Raw genomic sequence first — 13,948 nt, 5'->3', positions numbered from 1 at the left:
TCTTCACCCTCTGACAGACTGTACATCTCATTCTATCCCCCCATACTACCCCCTTATGATGAAATCTCATTGGCTGACACTTCGCTAACATATCTGACCCATGTTTCATTTTGGTGCTTTAGAACCTTTTCCCCTGAGGGACACAACCAATTTTGGAAACTGGTCAGTTGTCAGCCTCCATCTGGATTTAGTCATGCTCTTGCCCTAGACTGGGAGACTCATCCAATCTCAAAACAAGACAGTTAAATGTGGGAATTTACTTCGGTGACTGAGGCAAAATATAGTCACACCACAGAAGGACTAAGTAATAACAAACAATAAACAAAAAAAAACGCACGTCAAACCTGTGAAGATACCTTCATCTTGTCTGATCATCATCCAAGATACTCGGCCTGCATACCTGAACTCAGTGCCTAGCCCCTTTATCACTGGCTCACTCAGGGCTGTAAAGTGTACATCAGTTGAATGCACTGCAACAGCTCACTGAAGTTACTTTAACAGCATTAGCCACAGCCACCATAAGAACTCAATACTAAGATGATCGACAACACAAAATGACATGAGATCTCCATTGCAATTTGGATATAAATTATTAGCCCTTCCCTGAGCAAATATCAACACCACTTCAGTGGTGAAGAGAACCTCACCTATCACTTTCAGGGGTAAATAGGTATAGACAGCAAATCCACATTAATGCTGCTCATGTCCCAGTGACATAACTTGTTTTTAAGGTAATGACTTTAAGAATTCTACAAAGATCCACACTCTGATGTGTAAGTGGGCATTAATAAAATGTGATTTTCTGACAATTATCCACTCTGGCAGTGCATTCACTAAGAGAATAATTTATTAGTATTACCACAACTTAGTAATCATCTGTTTCAGCATCTTAATGTCCAACATTCACATCACTTACCCAACTGTATCCACTAGCCACCCAGACAGAAGTACTAAATTCAGCTCAGAAATCTAAATCAACTTCTTTCCCTTGGTCAATGTGATTGTTCACTCACCTCCTGTTACTTCACACATTTGGGTTACTGCAGACTCATCTGAAGGTACACTGCCAAGTTGCTCTGCTTCGAGAGATGAAGCACCAGGGAGACGAAGGACCAGCGCAAACAACCTCTGATCCCAACGGAATGGCTCTTTTGTTAATTCACTGCCAGGTAGGGGGGAATTTAATGGCAGGTGAAGCTGCAATAGGAAAATAAAATTCAAAGAACAAATATGATGTAACATTTTAGTAATGTGTCCAAAATGCACAACACAGAATTTAATGCCCTTCGCATGGGAAAATTTTATTTGACGGTGGGAGGGGCAATTAAGCAGGAAGATTGAGACTGGGGATGTGGTCACCTCCAACCTAAAGATAAAGCAGTAGGCTGACTATGTGGGTAGAATACCAAGCAAACCACTACAGGAGGAGAGCCCCCCCCCCCCCCCTCACAAACCCACTCAACATATGGTCGAGGAATCCAGCATCTGCAAGGTGTCCCCACTGGGAGCCATGCCCTGATCCAAACCCTCTCATCCTCCTTCCCACAATATTGTCCTGTTATCACTCACCTGTGGCCTGGGATCCAGTGATTATTATGAGCATTGAGCATACCAGCAGTCACCACTGGCAATTCCACTCAAACACTATAATTAGCAAGCAACTCATTCACCCTCGCGGTCCAGGAGCAGGGAATGTCTACTGCTGCTTAATCAAATGTCTGATTGACACTTAACTGAACAGAAGTGATACGGTAGTCTCACCGATTCTTGAGCTGGTGTGAGAGACCCCCTTCCCCTCCATTAAATGCCACTCTATTTCAGTACAATTTATTCTGGGAGTACTCCCTGACTGCATTTCAACCAGCACAGGTCAGATTGTTGTTTCAGGACATAATCGCCATACACCAAGTGACACGATAAATATATAAAAAAGAAAACAAATACTTAAAATCCGACAAAATCGAACTATTCTGAAAGTATTCAGCAGTAGTCAGTATCTGCAAACACGACCACACATTCTCTGTCACACACACGACACGCACTATTTTTTCCAAACAAGTCAAAACACACTTTTTTTCCGAATAGGTCCTGTATTTTTATAAACACTCCAACTTATACTTGTACAACACCTACAATCAAAAACACAAAGGTAAAGGCAAGGATAAGACAAACGAGATGTTAGCTGAAGGTAACAAGGGACGGATAGCCTAAATTCAACATTGGACAGTAATCACAATATTGTGTAATAAGGTCTTCCACAACCTCAGCACATCCTAAATTGACTCAAACAATTCAGGGTATCCAAAGTGCTTTGGACACAATTAAGTAAAGATGCGCAGAACTTTGTCATCTTGCCCATTGAATCTGCTCTGTTATTCTGTGCTCTGTATGACATTATTGCAATTACAGATACTTGGCTGAAAGAAGGGCAGGACCAGCAACTGAATGTCTCAGGATGTAGATGTTTCAGGTATGATGGAAGGGAACGTAAAAGGGATGGGGGAGTTACATTACTGGTACAGCAGTATTTCACAACTGTACTGAGAGAGGATACATCAGAAAACTCATGCAGTGAGGCAACATGGGTAGAACTCAGGAATAGGAAAGATGAAATCACAATGCTGGGAGGTATAACACAGGCCTCCCTACAGCCAGCGGGAGATACATGGGAGAATACATAGACAGGTTTTGGAAAGTTGTAAAAAACAGGAGAGTTGCTGCGATGGATGATTTTAACTTCTCTCTTATTGACTGGGACTTACTTCATGCTAGGGGTTTGGATGGGGCAGAAGTTGTAAGGACCATTCAGGAGGGTTCCTTGACGCAGTACGTAAACAGTTCAACCAGGGAAGGGGTTCAACTAGACTTGGTTTTGGAAAAATGAGCCTGGTCAGGTGAGTGAAGTTTCAGTAGGAGAGTACTTCTGGAGTAGTGACCAGAACAGAGTGAGTTTTAAGATACTCGTGAATAGGGATAACAGCAGTTCTTGGGTGAAGATGTTAAATTGGAGGAAGGAAAACTATAACAACATTAGGCAGGAACTGGAGAATTTTGACTTTAGGCAGCTGCTTGAAGTAAGTGCACATCGGAATTGTGGAAGTATTTCAAATGGCAGTTGATAAAGAGTTCAGGAGCGGCACGTTCTTGCAAGAATGAAGGATAGGTGTGGCAAGTTACATCAACCTTGGATGACTAGGGCTATTATAACCTTGATCAAAAAGAGCTCCGAGAGGATGTGAACTGACAATCCCTCAAGGTAAATAAGGAAAGTAGGAAACATAGAACATAGAACAATACAGCACAGAACAGGCCCTTCGGCCCACGATGTTGTGCCGAACATTTGTCCTAGCTTAAGCACCCATCCATGTACCTAGAGGAGAAAGTGAGGTCTGCAGATGCTGGAGATCAAAGTTGAAACTTTATTGCTGGAACAGCACAGCAGGTCAGGCAGCATCCAGGGAACAGGAGATTCGACGTTTCGGGCACAGGCCCTTCTTCAGGAATGAGCAGAGAGTGTACAGAATCCCCAAGTGGAAAATGAAGTGTTGTTCTTTGAACTTGCGTTAAGGAACACTGCAACAGATCTGGGACAGAAATGTTGGTGTCCTTCGTGATGGGGGATGGAGGTGTACAGGGACTGGATGTCCATGGTGAAGATGTACCTATCCAATTGCCGCTTAAAGGTCGCCAATGATTCTGACTCTGCCACTCCCACAGGCAGCGCATTCCATGCCCCCACCACTCTCTGGGTAAAGAACCTACCCCTGACATCTCCCCTATACCTTCCACCTTCACCTTAAATTTATGTCCCCTTATAACACTCAGAGCCTAAACAAGGAATTCAAAAGGCTAAAAAGGGTCATGAAAAATCATGAGCAAATAGGATTAAGGAGACTCCAAAGGCTTTTTATAAAGAAAGCAAGAGGGTAGCTAGGGAAAGGGTTAGCCCATTCAAGGACAGAGGAGGGAATCTATGTGTGAAGCCAGAAAAGGGAGGGGAGATCCTAAATGGATGCTGTGTGTTGATATTCACCCAAGAGAAGAAATTTGAGGAGGATAAACTCAGGAAAGAGAGTGTCGAATTTCTAAGCCAAGATGCAAAGAGAAAGGAAGAGGTGTTATGCATCTTAAAAAGTATTAAGGTAGGTAAGACGTTGAATCCTGATGGGATCTATCCCAGAACATTGAGGGAGGCAAAAGAACAAATTGCTGGAGCATTGACAGATATCTACCCACAGGTGAGATCCCACAGGACTGGAGAATAGCCATTGTTGTCTTATTGTTGAAGAAGGATACCAGGGATAATCCAGGAAATTACAGGCCTGTGAGCCATGTTGGTGGTAGGGAAATTATTGGAAAACATCATCAGGGACAAGATCTATACACATATAGAAGCAAATGGACTTATTAGTGATAGACAGCACAGTTTTGTGCAGGGGAATTCATTAACTTGATCGAGTCATAGGAGACAGAGGATAGCAGTGGAAGGATGCTTTTGGGAATGGAGGGCAGTGACTATTTGGTGTTCCACAGGGATCAGTGCTGAGCCCTCTGCTGTTTACAATCTACATAAAAGACTTGGAGGAAAATGTGGATGGTCTAATTAGTAAGTTTGTGGACGATACAAAGGCTGGCGGAGTTGCGAATAGTGAGGAGGATTGTCAGAAGATACAGCAGATCTGGGCAGAAAAATGGCAGATGGAGTTTAATACAGACAAACACAATATGATGCATTTTGGAATGTCAAGTACAGGTGGAAATTATATAGTGAATGGCAGAACCCTTAGGAGTACTGATATGCAGCGGGATCTAGGTGTGCAAGTAGATAAGGTAGTAAAAAAAAAGGTCTATGGTATGCTTGCCTTCATTGGAAGGGGCACGGAGGATCAGCAAATTATGCTAATACTTTATAGAACTTTAGTTTGGCATAACTTGGAATACTGCTTACAGTTCTGGTCATCACACTACCAGAAGGATGTGGATATTTTGGAGAGGGTACAGAAAAGGTTTACCAGGTTGTCTGATAGCGTCATAATTTCCATTTACGAAGAAAGGTTGGACAGACTGGATTTGCTTTCCAGTAGATGAGGTGTTTGGATATGCAGGAAAACCTCTGCTTTCAGGATTTAGTCCACAGACGCTGAAGGTTGTTGTCAGGCATGACAGATTTTAGCTACGAAGAAAGGTTGGACAGACTGGATTTGCTTTCCAGTAGATGAGGTGTTTGGATATGCAGGAAAACCTCTGCAGACGTGAAAATATCCTTTGGGATCTTGAACAGAGGTGACAGCGCAGGTTTTACATCTCCTGCGGTGGCAAGGGAAGGTCTTGGGAGTGGAGGGTGGGTTGGTGGGGAGCATGGACCTAACGAGGGAGTCACGGAGGGAATGGTCTCTGCAGAACGCAGATAGGGGTGGGGAGGGAAATACATCTCTGATGGTGGGGTCTGATTGTAGATGTCAGAAATGGCAGAGGATAAAGTGCATCGAACAACCCCACTGTCCTGTAGCTGACACTTCAACTCCCCCTCCCACTCTGCCATGGATATACAAGTCCTGGGTCGCCTCCACTGCCAAATCCAAGCCACCCGACGCCTGGAGGAAGAACGCCTCATCTTCAGCCTTGGGACCCTTCAACCACACGAATCAACATCAATACTTTATAGAACTTTAGTTAGACATAAGTGGGCGGCACGGTGGCACAGTGGTTAGCACTGCTGCCTCACAGCGCCAGAGACCCGGGTTCAATTCCCGCCTCAGGCGACTGACTGTGTGGAGTTTGCACGTTCTCCCCGTGTCTGCGTGGGTTTCCTCCGGGTGCTCCGGTTTCCTCCCACAGTCCAAAAGATGTGCAGGTCAGGTGAATTGGCCATGCTAAATTGCCCGTAGTGTTAGGTAAGGGGTAAATGTAGGGGTATGGGTGGGTTGCGCTTCGGCGGGGCAGTGTGGACTTGTTGGGCCGAAGGGCCTGTTTCCACACTGTATGTAATCTAATCTAATCTAATCTAATCTAATCTAATCTAATCTAAACTTCACCAGTTTTCTTATCTCCCCTCCTCCCACTTCGTCTCAAATTCAACCTCCAACTTGGCACCACCCTCTTGAACGATGCTACCTGTCATCCTCCTTTCCACCTATCCGCTCCACCTTCCCTTCTAACCGATCACCTTCCCAGTTACCTTCCCCCACCCTCCTATTCATCTCTCAGCCCCCTTCCCCCGCCACCCACATTCCTGATGAACAGCCTATAACCAAAGCGTCGATTCTTCTGCTGCTGGGATGCAGCCTGACCAGCTGTGCTTTGCCAGCACCACACTTTTCGACTCTGCTCTCCAGCATCTGCAATCCTCATTTTCTCTATATTCTAAACAAAAAGAGAAATTGCTGGAAAAGCTCATGAAGTCTGGCAGCATCTGTGGGGAGAAATCAGAGTTAATGATTTGCGTCCAGTGTCCCTTCTTCAGAACTAAACTAGTCCTATTGTGAGGACTAGTTTAATTTGGAGGAAGGATCACTGGGCTTGAAACAGTAACTCTGATTTTTCACCACAGATGCTGCCAAACCTGCTGAACGTTTCCTGCAATTTCGGTTTTGTTTCTGATTTCAAGCATCCACTGTTTTTTCAGTTTTTTTAAAAAAACATATTCTAATCTCATTTCCCAGCATCTTCCCTTAGCCTTGTATGCTGTGGAATTCCAGCACAAATTTATATAGTTCTTAAATGTCTTGAGGGTTCCTGCCTCCATCATCCTTTCAATGGAGAGCTCCAGATACCCACAACCCTCTGGGTGAAAATATTTTTTCCTCATATGCTCTGTAAGTCTCCAGCTACTTACCCTAAAACTATGCCCCTGGTTACTGACTCCTCTGTTAAAGGGGAAACAATTCTCCTCATCCAAGCCCCTCAGAACTTTGTACACGTCCATCAGATCCATCCTTCTCTGTTCTAAAGAAAGCAACTGCAACCCCTTCATAAGCTGAACTGCTGCAGGCCAGGCAACATCCTGGTAAATCTCCACTGCACCCCCGCCGCGTAATCAAATCCTTCCTATAATGTAGCAATCAGAACTGTGCACAGTTCTACAGTTGTGTCCTAACTAATGTTTCACATTAATTCCACATGCTTCTGGTTAAGTTGGAGCATTGTCAGAACAGCCCCACATTCACTTCCAGTGAAGGGTCATTTCCTCCATCATACCAGGTCAAAACATTCAGTGACCTTCAACAACTCTTTCACTTAGCAAAAGTCTAAATGTTTCATCTTCTAGGAAAAGATTCTAGTCCAAGGGAAGAAGTGGGCTGTTGAGTGAACATCTGCGAAATTGTTAAGGTCTATCCTATTTCTAAGGTCTAAAATAATCTGGAAATATTGATAGGACAACTAAAACATCAAAAAGGAAAATAAATAATTGATTTATTATATTCAATCATTAATTAAATCAGATCAAGGATGACAGAACAGGTGACGTGTCACAGATGCCATACATGGGGAATCCTGGATGCTAGCATGATCAAGGGTAAATCTGTTTGCTGTTAAGTGTTTGCAGTTTGAGGAGCAATATTTACAACATAGAACAGCACAGCACAGGAACGGGCCCTTCGGCCCACGATGTTGTGCCAAACATGACGCCAAATTAAACTAATCCCTTCTGCCTGCCCTTGGTCCATATCCTTCCATTCCCTGCACATTCATGGATTTATCTAAAAGTCCCTTAAACGCCCCTATCGTATCTGCCTCCACCACCACACCGGTAATGTGTTCCAGACTCCTACCAATCTCTGTGTAAACAAAATTGCCCCTCACGTCTTCTTTGAACTTTCCCCCTCTCACTTTAAATACATAGTTTTAGACATTTCCAACTCTGGGAAAAACGTTCTTACTGTCAACCCTATCAAGGCATCTCATCATTTTATACACTTCTATCAAGTTGCCCTCCAGCCTCCACCACTCTAGAGTATTAGCCTCTCCTCATACCCTCTAATCCAGGCAATATCCTGGTAAGGAGAAAGTGAGGACTGCAGATGCTGGAGATCAGAGCTGAAATTGTGTTGCTGGAAAAGCGCAGCAGGTCAGGCAGCATCCAAGGAGCAGGAGAATCGACGTTTCGGGCATGAGCTCTTCTTCAGGAATATCCTGGTAAACCCATTCTGCATCCTCTCAAAAGCTGCCATATCTTTCCTGTAACGTGGCAACCAGAACTGAAGGCAACACTCTTAAGTGCAGCCTAACCAAAGTCTTACAAAGCTGCAACATGGCAACCTGACCATTGTACTCAATTCACTGACCAATAAAGGCAAGAATGCAATACACCTTCTTTGCCTCCTCATCTATTTGCCCAGCCACTTTCAAGGAGCTATGGACTTGAACCCCAAGATCCCTCCATACATCAATACTGATCAGGGTGCTGTCATGAACTGATCTCCCAAAGTGCAGAACCCCACATTTAGCCCGATTAAACTCCATCTGCTATTTCTCCGCCCATATCTGCAACTAACTTTAATTCTGCTATATCCTTTGACAATCTTCTACACTATCCACAACTCCACCGATTTTTGTGTTGTCTACAAACTTACTATTTTACTGATCTACATTTTTATCCAAGTCATTTATATATACCACAAACAGCAGAGGCCCCAGTACGGATGCCTGCAGAACACCACCAGTCACAGACCTCCAGCCAGAAACACACCCTTCCATCGCTACCCTCTGCCTTCTATGGGTAAGCCAATACTGAATCTAAGTAGCCAAATCACCATGGATCCCATACATCTTAATCTTCTGGATGAGCCTGCTAAGAGTGTCTGTGTCAAAAGCTTTCTTAAAATCCATTAGGTTGAGAAACAAGTCAATAAAGACACAGTTGCAGACATTTCAGGTAATTAGATTAGATTAGATTCCCTACAGTGTGGAAACAGGCCCTTCGGCCCCTTCAGAATAAATATATTCCACTGAAAAGGAAAATTTTCAAACAAGGATCCACCATTTGCAATTAACTAAAAAAGCTTAAAGATATCAAACTTCAAGAAAAAGCATATAATTATGCAAATATGGGTAACATTAACAACATCCTGGGGGTTACCATTGACCAGAAACAGAACTGGACCTGTCATCTAAATACAGTGGCTACAAGAGCAGGTTAGAAGCTAGGAATACTGTAGTAAGTAACTCACACCTCCTGACTCCCCAAAGTCTGTCCACCATCTACAAAGGACAAATCAGGAGTGTAGCAGAACTTGCCTGGATGAATGCAGGTCTAACATGCTCAACACGCTTGACACCATCCAGGACAAAGCAGCCCACCTGGTTGGCACTACATCCGCAACCATCCACTCTCTGACAACGCTCAATAGCAGCAGACTTTGCTATTTATAAGATGCACTACAGAAATTCACCAAAGATCTTTAGACAGCACTTTCTAAACCCATGACCACTTACATTTAGAAGATAAAGGGCAGCAACTACAATGGTTACAGCATTACCTGTAAGTTCCATTCTAAGCCACTCACATCCTGATTTGGAAATATATTGTCATTCCTTCAGTGTCGCTGGGTCAAAATCCTGGAATTTTCTCCCTAACAGCACATGGACTGCAGCAGTTCAAGAAGGCAGCGCACTACCACCTTCTCAAGGACAACCAGGGAAGGGAAATAAATGTTGGCCATATCCCACAAGTGAATAACTCAAAAGACTGAACCCAACATGTTAAAAAAAAGCAAAGGTTGATTAAAGACCAGTAGGATGGGAGTGAGTTAAAGTACAGGGGAAACTAGCTAGAAAAATAAAACCAGATAGTAAGAGTTTCTAGAAATACTTAAAAAGAAAGAGTTAAAGTGAACCACTGGTCTTACTGAAAGGGAGACAAATAAATACTGAAGAAAAGAAAGCAGATAAATTGAACAAGTATTTGTTTCTCTACATTTAAATAATATTGTTCTTTTGCTCTTCCTTTCAAAATTTTGATTTATTACCATCATGTATACCAAGGTACATGCTTTGCAGGCAGACCATACATCAGGGAACTACCTCACATTTTCTCACATCACAATCCATTTGCTAACTTTTTGGCCATTTACTTAATCTATTAATCTGTCTCTATAAACTAAACCAGAAGTTGATGGAGAAACAAGTTTACATTTTGAATCCAGTGGTCACTGGTCACTGGTCACTAGTCTCGCAGTGTTAAATCTGCTTTCTCTCCACAGATGCTGGCAGACATTCTGGTTTTCTCCAGTAATTTCTGTTTTTGTTTTAGATATTCAACATCCAGAGTTCACTGTTTTATCTCTCTATGAATGGTTTGTATCCCTTTCACAACTTGCTTTTCCAACTATTTTTGCATTGTCTTCAAATTTGGCTACAATATATTGACTTCCTTCCTCCAAGTCATTAATACGTATTGTAAACAGTTGCTTTCACTGCCTGTGAAACACCATAAGTTACAAGTCACCAATCTGGAAAAGAACTCCTTATCCCCATTCGCTGTTTCCTGCCCATCAGCTAATTCTCTACCCATGCCAATATAGTAACCCCAACTCTATGGCCTCCTATCACAGAATCCATACAGCGTGGAAGCAGGCCATTCAGTCCATACCGATCCCCCCGAGGAGCATCCCACCCAGACACAGCCCCTACGTTGGGGCTGTAACCCTGTATTTCCCATGGAAGGTCCACCTAGCTTCCACATCCCTGAACACTATGGGACAATTTAGCACAGCTAATCCGCCTAACCTGCACAGCTTTGGATTGTTGGAGGAGAAAGTGAGGTCTGCAGATGCTGGAGATCAGAGCTGGAAATGTGTTGCTGGAAAAGCGCAGGTCAGGCAGCATCCAGGGAACAGGAGAATTGACGTTTCAGGCATAAGCCCTTCTTCAGGGATTCCTGAAGAAGGGCTTATGCCTGAAACGTCGATTCTCCTGTTCCCTGGATGCTGCCTGACCTGCTGCGCTTTTCCAGCAACACATTTCCAGTTTGGATTGTTGGAGGCAACCAGAGCACTCAGAAGATATGAGGACACATGGGGAGAATGTGCAAACTCCATACACAGTCACCCGAAGGTGGAATCGAACTTAGATCACTGGCGCTGTGCTAACCACTGAGCCACCATGGCACCCTAATCTTATTTTAGGATTTAACAAATCTAGAATTCTTTAAGAATGCAACTAGTAGAGTTGAAGAAGGTGAGCCAGTGGATGTGGCTTCTTTGGACTTTCTGAAGATTTTCAACAGTCCCACATAAGAGTAAAACTGAAAATTGGGATTGAGGTTTGTGTATCGAGATGGATAGAAAATTAGTTCACAGACAGACAACAGTAGAAATACACAGGTGTTTTTCCAAATGGCAGGTAATGACCAGTAGGGTACCTCAGGTATCAATTCCAAGACCCAGCTATTCACAGTATATATTAATGATTTGGACAAGGGAAAAATATCCTCAAATTTAGATGACATAAATCTGGGTGGAAAGGTGGGTTGTGAGCAGGATGAAAAATGCATCAGTTTGATTTGGACAGGCTGAGAGAGTGGGCAAATGCATGGCAGATATTGCATAATGTAGACAAACGTGCAGTCATTCACTTTGGGAGCAAAACAGGAAGGTAGATTATCTGAATAGTTACAAATTGACAGGGGTTGGGGTGAGAAATGTGCAAATGATAGCTGGGTGTCCTCATACACCAGTTGCTGAAGTAAAGCATGTGAAGTGGTCAAGGCGACAAATGGTATGTTGGTCTTCATCACAAGTGGACTCAAGGGGCAGCACGGTGGCTCACTGATTAGCACTACTGCTGCACAGCCCCAGGGATCGGGGTTCAATTCTACCCTCTGGCGACTGTCAGTGTGGAGTTTGCATATTCTCCGTGTCTTCGTGGGTTTCTGCCGGGTGCTCCAACTTCCTCCCACAATCCAAAGATGTGCAGGTTAGGTGGATTGGCCACGCTAAATCACCCATAGTGTCCAGGAATGTTTAAGTTAGATGGATTTTCCATGGGCAATGCAGGGTTACAGGCACAGGTTGGTGTGGATTCAATATGCCAAACAGCTTGCTTCCACACTATGGGATTCTGTAATTTTGTGTCATATAGGAGTAGGGTTGTCTTGCTAAAATTGTACAGGGTCTTGGTGATACCAGATCTTGAAATTCTTGTGCCATTTTTGTCTCCTTATTGGAGGAAAGATATTCTTGACGTAGAGGGACTGCTCACAAGATTTATCAGACTCATTCCAAGGATCTGAGTCAGATGTACGAAAAGTGGTTGAATCAAGCAGAATTATATTCATTGGATGTTGCGAGAGGAATCTCAAAGAAACCTATAAAATTCAACATGACTAGACAAAATTAAGGCAGCAAGGACGTTCCCAATGGTAGGAGAGTCCAGAACCAGGGGTCATCGTGTCAAGATATGGGTGAACAATTTAGGATAGAGGCAAGGAGAAATTTGATTCATCCGAAGAGTGGATATGGAAGAAAAGTCGAACAGTTTATTGAGTTGGGAGATCGGCCACAATCATAATGAATGGAGAAGCAGACTGAAAGGGCTGAATAGCTTTCTCCCATACTTAGTTTCTACGTACCTAATTCATACGTTTGTTTGTATCCTGCTTGGTTGTTATGACAAAACCGTTCACAATGCTTTCCCAAGTAGCTCTTTTGTTTGTGCGCTTCAATAGTTCTTTCTCTACAAAACTTGTTAAAACTGCCACCTCCACTTCAATAGGTGTTTTTTTTTTAAATAAAAGAGTTTCTCTCTCCAGGGAAAGTGGATGACAAAAGCATGTCTCCAAACTGAGGTGTTCATTCAAAATTCTGATTTATTTACAGACTAGGTAATCAGGAAGAGTCAGCGTGGTTTTGTCAAAAGGAAACCATCTTTAACTAAATTATTAGACTTCTTTGAACAAGTTACAGGGAGAGGCTGAACTGACTGGAGCTATTTTCCCTGGAGCATTGGAGGCTGCCTTATAGAGGTTTATAAAATCATGAAAGGCGTGGATAGAATGAATAGGCAAAGTCTTTTTCCAGGACGGGGAGTCCAAAACTAGAGGGGATAGGTTTAAGGGGAGAGCGGAAAGATTTTAAAAAGAATCTGAAGGGCAGTTTTTTTTCATGCAGAGGGTGGTGCATGCATGGAATGAGCAGTCAGAGGAAGTAGCAAAGGTGGGTACAATTACAACACTGAAAAGGCATCAGGATAGGTATGTGAATAGGAAGGTTTAGAGGGATAAAAGCCAAATGCTGGCAATTAGGAATAGGTCAGACTGAGATGCCTGGTCGGCTGGATGAGTTGGACCAAAGGGTCAGTTTCCCTGCTGTTTGACTCTATGAGTAACATGTGCTTGTAGACTTAGTGCACTTAGATTTTCAGAAAGTGCCATATCAAAAGGTTATTATGGAAAATAAAAGATTATAATGTGTCAAGGGTAACATTCGCACAAATACAAGTTTGGCTGCTAGCAGTCAATAACAGTATGTATAAATGGGTCTTTACTTGATTGACAGGATGTCATGAGTGGGATCCTGCAGGGAACCCTCAATATTTACAATTAGCTCAATGTCTTAGTTGAGAGAGCAAAGGCATGGCAGCTAAATTCACAGACGCGATCAAAATAGGAAAACATATTGCAAAGACAATATGAAGGAAGCTGCAGACAGATACAGATACGTTGACCAGGCAGACATATGCCAGATGGAGTGGGAAAACGTGAAATTATTCTTACTGTCAAGTGAATATTACTTAACTAGAGAGTGACAAAAGAATGTCGAGGTGCAGAGAGATTTAGGTGTTTGTTAGCATGCAGGTACATCGTGTAATCAAGGCAGTTAATGGGATATTATCTTTTAGTACAAGAACTGAACATAAAACAAAAGATGCTCTGCTTCAGTTATACAGGGTGTTGGTGAGACCACATCTTGAATACTTGGTGCAGTTTTGATCTCCACATTTAAGGAAG

The 13,948-nt window shown here is 43.1% G+C and overlaps 1 protein-coding gene across 3 annotated transcripts in view; it reads right to left on the bottom strand.

Annotated features, from left to right (window-relative positions):
* Positions 1-1,114: 1,114 nt before the first annotated feature.
* LOC122561996 (integrator complex subunit 6-like) overlaps positions 1,115-13,948 on the bottom strand; it is a 77,652-nt gene continuing 64,818 nt past the window's right edge. Inside the window, exon 6 of one of the 3 annotated variants that reach the window (XM_043714360.1) lies at positions 1,115-1,197. The gene's annotated coding sequence lies outside the window, so the exon portion shown is untranslated. The remainder of the gene's footprint in view (positions 1,198-13,948) is intronic. The other 2 variants (XM_043714361.1, XM_043714362.1) reach the window with 2 other exon arrangements.

Source organism: Chiloscyllium plagiosum, chromosome 24 (assembly GCF_004010195.1).
Source record: "Chiloscyllium plagiosum isolate BGI_BamShark_2017 chromosome 24, ASM401019v2, whole genome shotgun sequence".
Taxonomy (NCBI): domain Eukaryota; kingdom Metazoa; phylum Chordata; class Chondrichthyes; order Orectolobiformes; family Hemiscylliidae; genus Chiloscyllium; species Chiloscyllium plagiosum.
The sequence above is the reverse complement of the archived record's forward strand: the minus strand, read 5'-3'. Positions and strand labels throughout refer to the sequence as shown.